Below are 7,559 nucleotides of genomic sequence, written 5' to 3' on the forward strand. Positions count from 1 at the left end.
TGATATGTTATTTTCATATCAAAATTCGACGAAACGAAATCTGCCAATCGCCAAATGGGAGTTGTTTTGTTTTTCTCTCAAATCTTTTAGTTTGGCTTTTTCGACATTTCTGCCATTTTTGTTGTGAACATCTCATGATTTAAACTCCTCTCGTATTTTGTCTTCTTTTTATAGCAAAATATCGATTACCTCTTGTAATCACAGGTACACGCAATTTTAAATAAAGATATTATAATAGACATGTCTTGGTAATATTCTCTGATAATATATTATCTGCAACAAAATTAGCCAAAAACAACTTTCTCGGTATGAAATACGTATATATTGATAATGTAGAGCAAATTTATTATGAACAAAAGCGAATACGATAGTCCCAGTGGGACCAGGCCTTTAGTTTACAAAACCCCATGCTTTTTATGTCAGAGTTGTTTCCCTTGTAAGATTACATTGAAATAGTCTAATTTTGGTGAGTTTACTAAAAAAAGTGAGCCTTCAACAGGAGTGTGAATTATCTGTTCACCTTAGGGATAGTGCGTGAGTATTTAATAATTGTATTTAATGGACATATAAAATCCATAGGTCTGCAAAAATGTTTCTCTTGACTCAAGCTAAACAATATTTTATAATTTTGGACAGAACCTATTGTTTTACCTGGTATTCATAGAATGAGTGATACACTTACCCTATAAGGAAGAGGAGATGGACCATTGGAATACAGTCAAACCTGTCTATAACGGCCACTGAATTGGAGATATAAAAACGGTAACTATAGACAAGTTGAGGCTTTCGTGACTGGCTAGTCATCCAGCAAATGTAAAAGAAATATTAATGCACATCAGGCCTGATATTGTTACAATAGATTTGTTGTTATTATATCCGATGTTACAATAAATGTGATATTATTATATCTGATATCACAATAAATGTGATGTTATTATATCTGATATCACAATAAATGTGATGTTATTATATCCGATATCACAATACATGAGATGTTATTATATCTGATATCACTATAAATGTGATGTTATTATATCTGATATCACAATAAATGTGATGTTATTATATCCGATATCACTATAAATGAGATGTTATCATATCTGATATCACAATAAATGTGATGTTATTATATCCGATATCACTATAAATGAGATGTTATTATATCTGATATCACAATAAATGTGATGTTATTATATCCGATATCACAATAAATGTGATGTTATTACATCCGATATCACAATACATGTGATGTTATTATATCTGATATCACAATAAATGTGATGTTATTATATCCGATATCACAATAAATGTGATGTTATTATATCTGATATCACTATAAATGTGATGTTATTATATCCGATATCACAATAAATGTGATGTTATTATATCTGATATCACAATAAATGTGATGTTATTATATCTGATATCACAATAAATGTGATGTTATTATATCCGATATTACAATAAATGTGATGTTATTATATCCGATATCACAATACATGTGATGTTATTATATCTGATATCACTATAAATGTGATGTTATTATATCCGATATCACAATAAATGTGATGTTATTATATCCGATATCACAATACATGTGATGTTATTATATCTGATATCACTATAAATGAGATGTTATTATATCCGATATTACAATATATCCGATATTACAATAAATGTGATGTTATTATATCTGATATCACAATACATGTGATGTTATTATATCTGATATCACAATAAATGTGATGTTATTATATCCGATATCACTATAAATGAGATGTTATTATATCCGATGTTACAATAAATGTGATATTATTTTATCCGATATCACAATTTAATTTATTATATGACTGGTGTTTTTGCTGTATTTTGATTGGCCGACACTTTTCTCAGAAGTATTTATCAAAAGCGATATCAACCCCGAAATCGGCGGCGAAAAGCACGCGAGGTTACTGGACTCAGTCCAGATACCTCTCGCGAGTCCAGTAACCTGTGTCAAAAATAGATCGAGGGAAACTCCCTTTAGATGTGACGTCATAATCACTTTTGACGTCGAGCCGCACCCAAATATAGCGTAACGGGAGTTTCCTTATTCAATGACGTCGGATTAATCTATTGTGACGTCAATATACATAGTCGGCAACATATATGGCGGAAGCCAGCAAGTTTACTGCGATCAACGATGATCGACTGCAAACTTCAATTTATGGAAAACGTTCAAGAATGCCAGATGGGAAGTTGATGCAGCGATAAAATATTCCGGGTTTTACTAGTCTAAAACATTAGCAAGAAGCATTTGGATATTTACCATATACTACATGTAATAGATAAACTACTTTTGTACAAGGAACATTTGCAAATATCATCCTGTTTATTGTAGTTAAGTCTTTTTGAAGAACGGGGTTAATATCCTGTAAATGTCATATAATAAAACAGTTATCGACCTATTTTCAGGTGGATACGGTGAGTTATAAACCCTCGAAAATTATATAACCCTCGGCCTCCGGCCTGGGGATATATCACTTACTCGGGTTGATAACTCACCGTGTCCACCTGAAAATAGGTCGATAATTGTATAATATGTGATGTTATTATATCAGATGTTACAATGAACAATTATGGCCCTCTTTCCAGGGAGACAATTCTAGATGTATCCCAACAAATATCATTTTATTACACCGAACAAAATTAAAAGAAGAAAAAAAACCTGTGAAGTTATTTCCCGACAACAACGTTTGTAAATTTGTTTGGCTACAAAAAATAAGCAACAGCGTTGCCATTGTTGGTTGACGTTGCAGATGACGTCAACTTCCGGTCAAGTGCGGAGCTTCCAAGGGGTTATTTCCCTCGGGGTTATTTCCCTGGGGTTATTTCCCTCGCCTTCCAATTCCGGGGAAACATCTAACTTATTCAATGTCATGTGATCAAGTTTAATCCAATCAGAACATTCTAAATGAAAGTGAGGTATAATAATAAATGTGATATCATTATACTCGATATCACAATAAATGTGAATTATTGTATCCGATGTTACAATAAATGTGATATCATTATATCTGATATTACAATAAATGTGATGTTATTATATCCTGTATTACAATAAATGTGGTATTATTATATACAATAAATGTGATGTTATTATGTATTACAATAAATGTGGTATTATTATATCCGATATTACAATAAATATGATGCTATTTATAATATCCGATATTACAATAAATATGATGCTATTTATAATATCCGATATTACAATAAATTTGATGCTATTATATCCGATATTACAACGAATATGATATTATTATATCCGATATTACAACGAATATGATATTATTATATCCGATATTACAACGAATATGATGATATTATATCCGATATCACAATAAACGGGATGATATAATATCCGATATCACAATAAACGTGATATCATTTTATCCGATGTTACAATAAGAAAGGAATTATAATCGATATTATGATAAGTAAGAATTTTATATAAGTGGACAATAAACGGATATCATTATATCCGGTAATATGATGCGTACTATATCAACCGATATCATCATAATTGGTAAATCATTATATCGTATCTACAGCTTTTGAGAGAAGATATACTTTACAATACCTGGTGTATAACCGGTACAGTGACATCATAAATATACCTGTCCATCTCCTCGTGCCTATCTCTTCATAACACAATGAAAGCATACACACTGAAATAAAACAATAAAATGTCCCTTGTCGCCGTTCTCGCAATAGATTTTTATACAAATATTTTTTCATGTCAAATATATGGCATGTTTAGTTTCTGTACACAAAAACATATCCAATAGATAACAAGCCGGAATACAAAAAGTTTTAAAGCACACCCGCCAAATTTGATCGGGCACCAAGTCGCATCAGCCAATCAGACGTGTTTTTTTTTGTTACAAATGAATTTTCGACGTAAGTTACGCAAAATCCTACGTATCTTCTTTGCCGTTTACACGTACGTTCAGAGATATACGCCCTTTAGTGAAACACATCTTACGCACACGTAAGTTCGGACGTAAGGTCTACGTTTACGTCCAAGTCTACGTGTAGACTTACGACCTTTAGTAAAACTCAGTCCGGCTCGGATTACTACTGTTTTATATACAGTACTACAGTACTGAGACAATCATGCGACGTCATATATAGATTATGACGTCAAAACTACCCGCGACGTCACAATAGTGTTAATACACATGTGTCTTACGATATTTATGATTTATGACATAGCCGTATGACATGGCTGGAAGAGCCAGTTATGTGTTAATTTTTTGCACTCTAAACCTTCGTTGACTTTTAAAATACCAGTTACTAAAACTTCGAAGATAATAAAGAAGAGTTTGTTAACACTTGGTTGAGTAAATCAAGGACGTAAATTGGCCAAAACACACCTGACACAATCGTCAGTTTTGGATGTAAAATTATATTATTAGAGAATCATAATCAAATTCAAGAATCAAATTCAATTATGGTATTTGAGTATTTGGTCTTTAATAATTAGAATGTTAGAATTAGAATCACAGCAATATGTTTTATATACCTGTATTCCCCAAATCACAGCGATATGTTTTATATACCTGTATTCCCCAAATCACAGCGATATGTTTTATACACCTGTAATCTCCAAATCACAACGATATGTTTTATACACCTGTATTCCTCAAATCACAGCGATATGTTTTATATACCTGTATTCTACAAATCACAGCGACATGTGTTATATACCTGTATTCCTCTAATCACAGCGATATGTTTTATATACCTGTATTCCTCAAATCACAGCGATATGTTTTATACACCTGTATTCCCCAAATCACAGCGATATGTTTTATATACCTGTTATCCCCAAATCACAGCGATATGTTTTATATACCTGTATTCCTCAAATCACAGCGATATGTTTTATATACCTGTATTCCTCAAATCACAGCGAAATGTGTTATACACCTGTATTCCCCAAATCACAGCGATGTATATACCTATATTCCACAAATCACAGCGATATGTTTTATATACCTGTATTCCCCAAATCACAGCGATATGTTTTATACACCTGTATTCCTCAAATCACAGCGATATGTTTTATACACCTGTATTCCTCAAATCACAGCGATATGTTTTATATACCTGTATTCCCCAAATCACAGCGATATGTTTTATACACCTGTATTCCTCAAATCACAGCGATATGTTTTATATACCTGTATTCCCCAAATCACAGCGATATGTTTTATACACCTGTATTCCCCAAATCACAGCGATATGTTTTATATACCTGTATTACCCAAATCACAGCGATATGTTTTATACACCTGTAATCCCCAAATCACAGCGATATGTTTTATATACCTGTATTACCCAAATCACAGCGATATGTTTTATACACCTGTAATCTCCAAATCACAGCGATATGTTTTATATACCTATATTCCCCAAATCACAGCGATATGTTTTATACACCTGTAATCTCCAAATCACAACGATATGTTTTATACACCTGTATTCCTCAAATCACAGCGATATGTTTTATATACCTGTATTCTACAAATCACAGCGACATGTGTTATATACCTGTATTCCTCTAATCACAGCGATATGTTTTATATACCTGTATTCCTCAAATCACAGCGATATGTTTTATACACCTGTATTCCCCAAATCACAGCGATATGTTTTATATACCTGTTATCCCCAAATCACAGCGATATGTTTTATATACCTGTATTCCTCAAATCACAGCGATATGTTTTATATACCTGTATTCCTCAAATCACAGCGAAATGTGTTATACACCTGTATTCCCCAAATCACAGCGATGTATATACCTGTATTCCACAAATCACAGCGATATGTTTTATATACCTGTATTCCCCAAATCACAGCGATATGTTTTATACACCTGTATTCCTCAAATCACAGCGATATGTTTTATACACCTGTATTCCTCAAATCACAGCGATATGTTTTATATACCTGTATTCCCCAAATCACAGCGATATGTTTTATACACCTGTATTCCTCAAATCACAGCGATATGTTTTATATACCTGTATTCCCCAAATCACAGCGATATGTTTTATACACCTGTATTCCCCAAATCACAGCGATATGTTTTATATACCTGTATTACCCAAATCACAGCGATATGTTTTATACACCTGTAATCCCCAAATCACAGCGATATGTTTTATATACCTGTATTACCCAAATCACAACGATATGTTTTATACACCTGTAATCTCCAACCACAGCGATATGTTTTATATACCTGTATTCCCCAAATCACAACGACATGTGTTATATACCTGTATTCCCCAAATCACAGCGATATGTTTTATACACCTGTATTCCCCAAATCACAGCGATATGTTTTATACACATGTATTCCCCAAATCACAGCGATATGTTTTATATACCTGTATTCCCCAAATCACAGCGACATGTGTTATTTGTATTTACCTGTACCTAGTCACAAGTAGGGAAGTAAACTGCCAAAAATCTCAGCGGTACGCTGTACGTATGTTTCAGATCTAGAGGTGCCACAGATACAACATCATAATCTCAACTAATCCACATAACTTGGATATGATTTCAAACTTAATCTCTGCATTAGATCTAGATGTCATTTGGACACCAAGTACTATACATCTAGTGTCTTAATTAATCAACTTTATTTATAGTCTATTACCCAGCTCGCCATAAACCATTTAACTTTATGTACTTTTTTTCAATCCCAATACCAATTTACAAAATTTTGAATAAAAAGGCTAAAAAAAACCGTTCATCTGCTCACAGCCGTATAACAAAATTGGTTTAACTATTTTTTCAAATAGTTCTTTATGCCTTTTCTCAAAACATCATACTTGTCAATTGATTTTTAATACATGTAATATTCTGACTTCTGTACTACTCCTTCATTGTCTTTGCTGACGAAAGAGGGACCTCGAATTATACAATGTAGGTATTTATCTTGACTAACTACTTGATTAATAATTGACTTCGAAGTTTACAAATTATAATATGTTCTACTAGGATAAGTTTTCCTCCGTTTTTATTACATATGTTTATGATTATATGAAAGTAATGTGTGTCATAACTGGGCGAAACGATTCAGTAATCTATTGCAAACCACCAGTTTCGATGATTTAAGCTATAAAAGGTCTTTTATTTTATACATGTATATAAATGAATATATACCTGCAGAAAAATCACTTTACAATTATGAATAACACTGTAAAAATGTGAAATGTGAAATCGTAGACCATAACTAGCTTAGGCTTCATGTTCTGACCACATGCACCCATTTCATTGCATTGCAGACGCCAATAATAGTACTCCCAAAATTCATTTTCAGTTCTTATGTGACATTGTAAAACTTAAACCTATACATGTATATCCTACAGACGACAGTGACGTATTATTTACCTGTACTTCACAAATCACAGCTGAATGGGTTGCTTGTGTTTGGAATGTGTCACAAATCGCTGCATTTGAATCTCAACACTTTCAAATTATTTAGACGATATTTTTCA

The sequence above is a fragment of the Argopecten irradians genome, chromosome 4, assembly GCF_041381155.1.
Source record: "Argopecten irradians isolate NY chromosome 4, Ai_NY, whole genome shotgun sequence".
Classification (NCBI taxonomy): Eukaryota; Metazoa; Mollusca; class Bivalvia; order Pectinida; family Pectinidae; genus Argopecten; species Argopecten irradians.